The 11,859-nt window shown below is 34.5% G+C and overlaps 1 long non-coding RNA gene across 7 annotated transcripts; it reads right to left on the bottom strand.

Annotated features, from left to right (window-relative positions):
* Positions 1-2,489: 2,489 nt before the first annotated feature.
* LOC114299476 (uncharacterized) lies at positions 2,490-6,424 on the bottom strand. Of its 7 annotated transcripts, none has more exons than XR_014348676.1 (4): positions 5,942-6,345; positions 4,367-4,472; positions 3,090-4,279; positions 2,490-2,722 (listed from the first exon to the last, which is right to left on the bottom strand). It is a non-coding gene; the product is annotated as an uncharacterized LOC114299476 (long non-coding RNA). The 7 variants fall into 7 exon arrangements; XR_014348678.1 differs by having other exon boundaries at positions 2,490-3,921; positions 4,031-4,279; XR_014348679.1 differs by having other exon boundaries at positions 2,490-3,121; positions 3,361-4,279; positions 5,942-6,343.
* Between the last annotated feature and the right edge of the window lie 5,435 nt (positions 6,425-11,859).

Raw genomic sequence — 11,859 nt, 5'->3', positions numbered from 1 at the left:
TTTATTCATTTTTATTTGAAATAAATAATAGGATATCTTGGCAATCTCTGAGAGGGGCACTGTCTTGGACTTGCAAAGAAGTGAGAGGATTTTCCTGTAACAAAAAAAAAATTACCATAGTAAAATGCTACTCCCTCCGTCCCAAAATAATGGTCCCTTTTGGGGAATCCAACTTTTTTTGGTAGTACAATTATTGCATTTGAAAAAAGTTGATTTTCCAAAATTATCCTTTTGATAGTACATTTTTTGGGAATATCAATGCATAATTGTACTTTTTATGTTGTTTATTAATTTAAAAGAAGGGTAAAATAGGAAATTTATATTATTTTTGTACTTGATTTTTGAAGAGGGACTAATATTTTGGGACAATGAAAAATGGAATAAGGGACTAATATTTTGGGACGGAGGGAGTATAAAAGTTCATTTTTTAGATTTATTTTTAAGACTTATTATAGTGTACAAGAGATTATTTGTTGAAAAAAAAAATATTTGTCTTAAATATTCTGATAATATCTAATGAATTATTATATCACTAATCTCAAAAGTAAATCTAATACTCATTAAATGCTAGAAGAGCCTGAATTCTTCACATGCCTTTTAGAACAGTAACACTAGGTATCATGAAAAAATTTTCGTGAAAATAATTATGAAAGTTTTGTGACCCTTAGATTATATTTAGAATAAAGCACCACACACTAATCAAGGTAATCCAATGATCATAAATCTTTCATGATCATTTTCATAAAAAAAATTTCATGATCCCTAACTTTTCTCTTTTCCGAATCTCTTTTTTGGGTACTCATTGCAATAATGCTAGAGGAGTATGAATTCTTAACATGTTGTATTTATCATGTGTTAATATTTATTGGTTTAATAAGTCTGACTGTTTACTAGATCAAACATTACTCTTGTTTATTACCAATGGGGTGGATTGTATTCCCCCTGCCTTGACTCCGTATGGTATTAAGACAAATCAGGTTGGGGGCGAAAGTAGGTTAATTTTGTAAAATGAAAAATGAGAATATTAATAAAAATTAAAGATAATATAGTTGTGGGGATATATTTTTGGGTAGTTCACATGGCAGAGGTTGTTAGCCGAGGTACCACGTAGGCGGACCATGATGCCGAGATATGGTGCAATAATACCAGAGTCCGAGATACGCAGATAAGGGACAAGAGTCCTAGAGTGAGAGAAGACTTCAATTTAGATAAAGATAAGACTTTTAGAGAGTTTATCCCAATCCTATTAGGAGTCTAAGATTAGCAGTAATCCAGAGTCCATGGGAACTAGGCTTCTATTGGGACTAGGATTGTGTTGGCTATATTAGGGAGGCACCCTCGTGGGTCTAAGGTATGCTTTTTATGTTCTGTCTAGTGAGTTAAGCACTATTGGTTATCTTTAAGAGATATTTTATTGACTTGATCGTCGAAGTGCCCCCGAGTGGACGAACCACCGCGGGATTCTTATCTTTCTGTGACAGGTTGTTCGGGCTTAATCTATTCTGCCAGTGCTCTCCAGTTGAGTTCCCCCTTTTGGTTGTGTGGTCAGAAATCAACACCCATAATTTGGCGCCGTCTGTGGGAACTTAGTAAGGATAGATGGCCAAACAGGAAGTGAGGATTGGAGATAACATCCACAATAAGAAGGAGGAGACAAGAGCTCAGTCTGAGTGAGCAGATCCAAGATTCCAGAAGGCAAGATCTCGGCCTAGGTGATTAGGTCCGAGAAGAGAAGAGCTTAGCTTGAGTGAGCAGATCCAAGATTCCAGAAGACAAGATCTCGGCCTAAGTGATTAGGTCTGAGAAGAGAAGAGCTCAGCTTGAGTGAGCAGATCCAAGATTCCAGAAGACAAGATCTCGGCCTAGGTGATTATGTTCGAGAAGACGAGAGCTCAGCCTGAGTGAGCAGATCCAAGATTCTAGAAGACAAGATCTCGGCCTAAGTGATTAGGTCCGAGAAGATGAGAGCTCAACCTAAGTGAGCAAATTACGGATTCCAGATCCTGGGTCCCAGATCCTAGAAGACAAGATCTCGGCCTAGATAAGTAGGACCACTACAACATATAAGACTTTTGGCGACCAATTATTTTGGTCGCTAAAACCATTATTTTGGTCTCTAAATAGTTTTTGTGACAAAATTAAATTCGTCACTAAAAAAGTCACTAAAAGTGCATCTAGAAAAGTCTTTAGTGACGAATTTTTGAAAATGTCACTGAAAATGACAATTAGCGACCAATTTTATATTGTCACAAAATGTTTGATTTTACAAGACTAAACATTTAGTCGCTAATACTTCGTCACAAAATATCCCAATTTGGTCGCGAAAAACAAATTAATGACATTTTTAACGACAACTATATTTGGTCGCTAAAAGACAAATAACTTTCTCTACTACACTTTTTCGTCGCTAAAAATCAAAGTTGGGATAGCTAAAAATGCACAAAAATTAAATGTCATCCAATCATACAAAAAAGAAAAAAATTGACATCTACACATCAAAGACACTCCATTCCCAAATCATAATGAGTACATAGAAAGTAAAATTTTACAAAAATTAAAATTCAAAGTTTCCAAAATGTTTGATTCTGCTTTCAAAAAACTTTCAAAAATTGACATATCAAGTTGCAATCTCAAACTAGTATCCTTGTCAACTGGTATGTCATCACTTATCCTGAAATGGTACAACAATTGATATCCAATTCTTTACATATTTTTGAAGGACCTGCAGAATAAGATAATGATTAGAAGATTATACACCTCTACATCTTAAAGAAACACCAGTTCACATTGTCACATTCTCAACTTTTTAAATATACAAGGATCATTCACCTAATTAAGAAACTCATTTTTTACTTACATTTTTTAAGAACAGGGAATTTGCTAAAGTTATTGATAAGCTTACATGAATATTTCAAACTAACTGAAGTATGCATGTCAAATGCGCCAAACAACTTGAATACTTCCAAATGTGTAGAAATATAAACATGTTGAGGTTAGGTAGTAAATTATTTAAATTATTTTGCAAAGAAATATTACTAACCAAAGATGATCCATCTCACTGGGGGAAAAAAATTTTGAAGATTGTTTACCTGTGTTGTTGATAGTGATTTCCTCGCTAGTTCTTTCAGAATAAGGTGTACTTGAGGAAGAAAAGAAATAGAAACTAATCAATGATAAGAACTAAAATAAACTAGGATTTATATTTGAAGAGGATGCTCTAGAAAGAACTAAAATGTAAATAGCAATTATATTTCTTAGATCAAAGTTATGTATTGAGAGACATTGCAAGTAAATTGACCCTTTTTGGTTTTTCCTTTTCCTTTGAGAATAAGTGACCCAAACTAGACATACGAAAAATACCTTAACTCTCTCCTCTTCATTAGTGTCCATAATATATGCCATATACCTAGGACATAGAATAAACATGACCAAAAGGCGCAATTAAATAAAATAAGGAACCATCCATGTCATAATCATTAGATATTCAAATGCTAGAAATGATACTTCTCCCTTAGCTTTCTTGTAACAATATATTGGTACCCATTAAAACAATTAATCAATAAACTAAATTTAAGCCAACATAAATGCAAACCTCTCTCGTAGATACTTCTCCCTTGTTTTCCTGTTGATCCAGACTCGGCATACCTATTCCTTATTTCTTCCTCATGGAATTCTATGGGCAGTTCAATTGTATACAACTCTGAATATCTTGCAGTTCTTGAAAGAATGCCATTCTTTACCAAAATTGCAAAACTAATGGTAAAACTAAAGTAAAAAGAAACAAAAATCAGCGTACAGAATGAGAGCAGTCCCAGAGGGTGACAATGGTGCAGCCTTTGCGATAAATCTATCATTCACTTGCTTGGACGAACAGTTGGACTGATCTTGGCCATGAAAGTATTTCATGATTGAACATGTTCCCTGTCAAAAGTATTCAAGAGCTAGTATTGAATATAATAATAATAAAAGAAGAAGAAATTATGTTTCAATATTTAAATGAGTGGGAAACCAGATGATTTGAAGGCACTACATGTACTGCAATATGCTCATCTCATGAAAGTTTTCGTTAGAAGAATGGTCTTAGATCGTGGTATCAGCCAGCACAACAGTTTTGAGATTATCGACCAAATATGATTGGAGGAATATATTACAGGACAATTTTGGAATCAATTGGATAAACTAATGTAAGAATTATCTATTGGAGAGAAGAAAATTATAGTTGGAGATTTCAACAGTCCAAAGCTCCATTTCAACTACTAGACAGAAATCGGTAATAAACCTGCAATTGCAAAATTAAAATATCAACTCATATGAAGGAAATTAAAACTGGAGAAAGAATAATTAAATCTTGTATCTCCACACGTACCTGTGATATACAAAACCGGGTTGACTTTCAAGCACTACCAGACAAAAAGTGTACAGAGAACAGGGCACGTAATTCTCCTGCAATCCTTATTGCAGCAGCGTGAGATCTAGGGACAGATAGGATTTGAATGGATGAGTTTTACATGTTTACTACTATCTCAGACCTTAATGAGGGCTCCTCACCGACACTCAATTATGAAAATTGGAAAAAAAACTACTATAACACTAAGGAAAAAATATTGAGATAGTATACACATATTTGCAAGCCACTCCCCACATAGAACTTAGCATAACAGAATAATATCGCGAATGTTGCTAGAAAATGTGCTTAGTCCTTGTCAAGCTTACCATTGTAGGACGCAATGCCAATAATGTAAAAAGCCTACCTCAGCATCTCCCTTAACTAATAATTTGTAAAGAGCATTAGGACCAGAAAAAGATTCCCAATGCATAAATGGGCAAAGGATAAAAAATTCAGCTACTGTTCGTGCAACTTACGCGGTGTTATAGAACGTCCTCACCCACACACACCAATAATAATAATGGTAATATTGTCTCCTTCCCGTAGTTATACTCTTAGATTATCTAAAGTAACATTGCATCAGCTTTCTTTTCTTTCTTCCTTGCTCTTTTCCAATACACATTTCTTATGTTGTAATAATTTCAATATAGTTTTCCATTCCTTCTATGAAATTTTAATTTTCCATGCTCTTTTTCAAATTTTAACATTCAGTTCTTTTTCAAAAAAGAATTGAAACAAGAATTATTTAGATGATCCCAAATAATGGGGACAAGGCTTTGTTTTGTTGAATAGAGTCTTTTTTTTACTTTTGATAGGCATTTGGTTATTTTCTGAAAACTTCTAGAGCAGAAAATCTGTGAATCTATCCTATAAGTTTTATGATAAAGTAGTATGGTACTAATGAATCTGTAAGTAAAGAGAGTCTGGTTTTATTCATGTACAAGCCAACATTTTTGGCTTGAATTATAACTCTACCCTTAATTTTTCATTGTTCTATATGTGAGTAATGAATGATGCTTTTATTAAAATAAAAAGAACACTAACAAAAGATGCTTTGTATCTTTTATGTTTAGTATATACAAGGCTGCTTCTCTTATTGCATTCTAATATAAGCTTATAAATTCATATCCAAGTGAAAGAGTGTATGATATTGGTGGCGGAATTCAAGCAATTTCTAGCATAAAAATAAAAACATAGAATACAGAGGAATACAAAATTTCAAATTCAAGCAATTTGAATGAACACAAAGGAGTATATATATAGATATGTACATGTATATATGTCGTGTCTGTGGAGAGAGAGAGAGAGAGAGAGAGATTGAAAACACACCAAATCACTATTGAATCCAAATTACTACGATCTCTATTAGAAACCAAATCGATTTACTCAAACTTATATATATCTACAAAAAATTTGAAGAAAATGAAGAATAAATGATATAAGATCTCAGAAAATGTGTATATGTGTGTGTGTAGCTAAAAAAAATGATAGAAAATCTCAGAAAATTGTGCATCAAGATGAAGATCTCAGCAGCCATGAAAATCATTGATTTACCTTCCGATTGAAGCCAAAGAACTCAGATCTTCAACGATCGATTCGGATTGAAGCTGAGATCTTAATCGATTCGAATTGAAGTTACAATAGGTAAGATCGATTGAAGCTGAGATCAGTACAAAGATGGATTTGAATTGAAGTAAAGATCGATTCGGATATGAGGCGGCACAAAGATCGATTCAGACTGAAGCTAATGATCGATCGAAGTTGAAGATTGATTGAGTCAGAGTCCTAGACAGAGGAAACAACTGAGATCGATTAAGTCCTAGTGAAGATCAATTCTTATATCTCGTATTTGACGACCTATAGCAACCAAATTAATTCGTCTCCAGCTTTTACCCACCTCAAACACACGGGTCAAGTATCTAAGTGAACATACGCGTTAATTTTTTTGGTCCTTAAAAGTCTCTAGACAATTTTTTTGGGCCTATCATAAAGAAATACAGTGTATTCTTATAATTTTCTTTTAAAATTTATTTTTGTCCCTAAATGATGATTTTTAGAGACTAAATTCAATTAGTCTCTAAATATTAGTCTCTAAATCACTATTTTCTTGTAGTGGACCGAGAAGACAAGAGTTCAGCCTAACTGAGCAGATTCGGAATTCCAGATCTCAGATCCTACAAAATCTCGGCGTAGATGAGTAGGTCCGAGAAGACAAGAGCTCAGCCTAAATGAGCAGATCCCAGATCCCAGAAGACAAAAAAGAAGCACACAAGATCAGACTGAAGTCACCCAGGTTCTGCCTATTGGCAGAAGGCCATCTGTACAGAAGGACTTTTACTGGACCTCTATTACGATGTGTACATCCTTCCCAGGTTGAAGACTTTTTACACGAGATCTATGCAGGGGGCAGATCCCTTGCCTACAGAGCTATATCACAGAGATTCTGGTGGCCCTATATGCAAAAGGATGTCGAAGCCTATGTAAAGAAGCGTAAAAATGTTGTTGGAATCCATGATTGTACAATAAGACTGAATAGTCTTATGACGATGTTCCCATGGTGAACATGACGAATAACTTAAACTTATTATATAGCAGAGTTTCTACTTGCATATAATAGAGTTGAACTAAGTTGGCGATGTTTCTGATTGAAACATGACGAATAACTTAGACTTATCATATGGCAGAGTTTCTACTTGCATAAAATAGAGTTGAACTAAGTTGGCGATGTTTCTGATTGAAACATGATGAATAACTTAGATTTATTATATGGCAGAGTTGAATTATACTTGCATATAATAAAGTTGAACTAAGTTGGCGATATTTCTGATTGAAACATGACAAATAACTTAGACTTATTATATGGCAGAGTTTCTACTTGCACATAATAGAGTTGAACTAAGTTGGCAATGTTTCTAATTGAAACATGATGAATAATTTAGACTTATTATATGGCAGAGTTGAATTATACTTGCATATAATAGACTTGAACTAAGTTGGCGATGTTTCTGATTGAAACATGACGAATAACTTAGACTTATTATATGGTAGAGTTGAATTATACTTGCATATAATAGAGTTAAACTAAGTTGGCGATGTTTCTGATTGAAACATGACGAATAACTTAGACTTATTATATGGCAGAGTTGAATTATACTTATATATAATAGAGTTGAACTAAGTTGAATTCACCTAGACTTGCCATGTCGGCAGAGTTAAACTCAGAATCGAACTAAGTTTGCTTTAGAGAAACCAAGGTTGAATACCTCGGCTAGTCTTTGTTTGAATCAGACTTCGGCGAAATTAAAGATGCATGCTTAACGTGAACATAAGTGACACTTGGGTTCACATTAGGGGGCAGGAAGCAAGAATAAGGAATAGGCTTAACACTTGTTGAAATTTTTAACAAGTTGGAGTCAGTCGAGGTATCCAGATAAGGGACACTCGAGTTGTTGGTTACCCGAGATCACCAGCCAGTTTATCAAACCTGGAAATATTGGAAGGCAGTAAGTACAAGTAAGAAAACAATACTTGTTGAATGTTGTTTAAGGAGTTTTTATAAAATGCCCGTCGGCCGAGATCACAGTAAAAGGTGAACTCTGAGGTAAGTTGGTCCGAGGTGGCCAACTAAGGGTGTACCCGAGATGAAGTGGATTCGAGGTGGTACGTGTCAGATGTGTTCTAACCCGAAGTGATTACACAGTTAAAGTATACTTGGGAGAAGTACAAAAATATTCCAAGTATGGAATCATACAAGACAGTAAAGACAGAGACAAGCATTGAACACTTAGTCAAAAAGAGGACTTGCATTCAAAAAGACAACTTGTTCAGATACCAAAGAAGGCACCTCGGCCCAAAGCAAAACAAGATATCAAGATGGAATCTGACTCCACCCCCAAATGATAGATACTACAGGGAAGGGCATATATGTCTCTCCAGGCATCATGGAATCCTCCTCCCCAGCCAACCTTAGATGAACGTCGGCTGGAATGAAAAATTCCTGACGGAAGTATTCTAGTTTATTGGAAAAGTTTACCCTCCATTTGAACATCCCCATGACCTCGGCTAGGGTGAATTTGGCAATGAAAGTTGGACTATGTGGGTTAAAGACCTTGGTGAAACCCTAAGGAGTGCTAGGTTATCAGTTTTAGGTTAATTTGTTTTAGTTTTCCTAGGTATGGATTCTAGCAATTCTCAAACCTACGTCTGTGCAAATGTACAAGATTCAGAGGCAGTAATCTACTAACAAGGAAGAACAGACAGAAGAAACAGGCCTCAAAAACATGAAACAGTGATCAAAGACTCAAGAATACGAGAAAAATAGAGCATTGATAGATTCAAGGAATGAACAAAATTAATAGAATTCGATGATAGTGTGCTAGAAGATATGTGTCAAATACAGAAAAAAATGTGAAGATAGGCTCAAGAACATGAAGGACAAAATATGAGTCAACAAGCGAAGGCATGTAGAACAATGAGATTTGAATATGAATACAAGATGGCAATGTAGATGCAGATACAGATACAGATACTGTGTGTGATATGTAACAATTCACAGAAGGAATATATTAGAGAACTGAAGTTAAAATAAAAGAAATCAAGGACTTACAAAGTGAAGCCGAGGAACTAAATGCCGAAAAGGGATTCACCGGAGTCAAACAACGTTATGATTGGAACAGAACTATTGAGTGCACGCCAGAAGTGGTGACCAGAGTTGTAATAGTAATGAATGCTTCAAGAACAGCGATGATGGTTGCAGAGACCAAGAGAAAGAGAGTCTAGGGACACAAATAGAGATGAAATATGAAGATGAAATGGTTTTGCTGGAATTAGAAGAATATGGCAAAAAGTTATGATTTTGAGTCCCAATGTGCCTGTGCTAACATCAGATGACGGGGGGCAGAACTGATGCGACATGATGGGGGTGTGATTGGTATGCTCCAATCCGATGATGATCTTGATTGAGAAGTGCGATCTTAGTTGAGATATTGATCTCAGTTGGGATGTTGAAATTGGATGGGGGCAGAACTTGTTTATTTTTGTTTCTAATGAGATGATACTAGGATCTTGATGTTCTTGAACTAGCAGGTCATGATCTCTGCTAGTAATGTGATCTCTGTTGAGATGTTAGACCTAGATAAGATAGAACATGATGGTTCTTGATTCTTGATTCTTGATGAGTGGACATATGAGTCCTTATTTCTTGGCGCCGACAAGTCACGATCTCGGTCGGAGGAGTACATGTATAGATTCCATCACCTCAGTTTGCCAAGGTAATAGAACCTAAGGGGCAATTGTGGGGACATATTTTTGGGTAGTCCATGTGGCCGAGGTTGTTAGCCGAGGTACCACGTGGGCGAACCATGATGCCGAGATATGGTGCAATAATACCAGAATCTGGGATAAGCGTATAAGGGACAAGAGTCCTAGAGTGAGAGAAGACTTCAATTTGGATAAAGATAAGACTCTTAGAGAGTTTATCCCAATCCTACCAAGATTAGCAGTAATCCAGAGTCCATTGGAACTAGACTTCTATTGGGACTAGGATTGTGTTGGCTATAAAAAGGAGACATCCTCGTGGGTCTAAGGTATGTTTTTTTATGTTCTGTCTAGTGAGTTAAGCACTATTGATTATCTTTGAGAGATATTTTACTGACTTGATCGTCGGAGTGCCCCCGGGTGGACGAACCACCGCGGGATTCTTATCTTTTTGTGACAAGTTGTTCGGGTTTAATCTATTCTGCCAGTGCTCTCCAGTTGAGTTCTCCCTTTTGGTTGTGTGGTCGGAAATCAACACCCACAATAGTAATGAAAATTATAGATATTAATTTATAATTAATAAAAATTGAAAGAAGTAAGATTAGAAATAAATGAGTAAACATAAATGCTAAGAGCAATATTTTAGCGTTTTAATTTTATTATTTTGAAAAAAATTAAATAATAATATATAATATATTTAATAAATATAATCGAGCCAGGAGTAAAAAAGTAAAACATGTTCCTACGTCACTTCTTAACAAGGGCCCTTGGAGTACAAGAAAAAGACACTAAAATTGAATAACATAAGATACTTTTTATTAAATTTAATTTTTTTTTACTGAAATTAATATATATATTTTAATATTTTTACTTATTTTTAGGACACTTTTTAATTTAATCCCAATATTAAAGAATGACCAAAACACTCTTTAGCATTTGTCATGGATTAGTGATAGTCCTAACCTAAGTCTTTGTTTGCGCGTAACAATTGTTGTTTTCCCTGGAAATCACTGGGATGTGTCCACCTGGGGTAGGTGGTTTAAGTGATTCCTTTGTCCTGCTTTGGTGCAGGCTTACTAATAAGCTTTTTCTTTTTATTTTTTTTATGGTAATAATTTTCTTTTTGTTATTGAGAATAGGTGTTATTTGGTGTTGGTTTTACCTTATAGTTTATGAGTTTAAAAAAAAATTAATTTTTTTTTATAAAAAACAATTAGTTGAAAAGTTGTGAAAAAATATTTTTTACTTTTATTTTTTATTATTAATTTTCAACCTACAAATGTATTACCAAACATGCTTTCTTCTTCTAATGGGATCGATATAAGCCATAAGCCTAATGCTGCAAACTAACAAATTTTATATATATATATATATATATAAAAGCATATTTCAGTGATGTGATACTTATCATATTTTTAAAATGTATCTTATTTTAAATTAAAATTTTATTATTATAAATCACATTAGTCATCGAAAAAAAAAAAACATAATTATTAATTTATATAACAACTAATGTTTGTCCATCACTAAAAAAAAAAAAAAAAGGGCCACTGAAGACTTTTGACTTCTTGTGTGGATGTGTTTCCCTATGCTCAAAAGGATTATTAAAAATTCTCTCACATGGTGGGATGTTTGTTGTTGTTGTTGTTTTTTTTTTTGTTTTGAGTGCAAGGGAAATTAAACAGCTTGCAAAGAGGTCTTCCGGTTGATCTGCTCCAAATTTTGCCATGGCATCAACGCAAGCATTCCCCTTGAATGTATGGATTTCAATTTATATGAGAAAGCCGTGTCAAATTTTTTATATCAAATTTTGTACCTAAAAAAAAATTGCAAACTGACTGTTTCAGAACGTGTAGAAAAAAACCGAGTGTGGTAAAATAAGAACACACTAGCATGCATTACTACAATTTAACCAAGTTGCAAGCAAAAGAATCTGAAGTTGCTACAATTCATCCAAATCAATAGCTTTCTGTTATAGTGAAACACTTCACATTCTGAGAGGCCTTATCACACAATATACACAAAAATAAAATGAATCTGAGGTTCCGGACAAGTTTAACTTTGCGATCATTCAATAAACACGTTTGCTGCTGGCCCATCATAATCGACTTCTTGTTCAGCTTCAGATTATTATGTATCATCAAGCTTTTGGAAATTATACATCAAACACCACAGACACTTTAAAGAACCCTCCTGCTACCTCCCTCCCTCTATAT

This window comes from Camellia sinensis, chromosome 13, assembly GCF_055761805.1.
Source record: "Camellia sinensis isolate YWXY chromosome 13, ASM5576180v1, whole genome shotgun sequence".
NCBI classification, from domain to species: Eukaryota; Viridiplantae; Streptophyta; class Magnoliopsida; order Ericales; family Theaceae; genus Camellia; species Camellia sinensis.
Note: the sequence above shows the minus strand (reverse complement) of the source record. Positions and strands in the feature narration are given on the sequence as shown.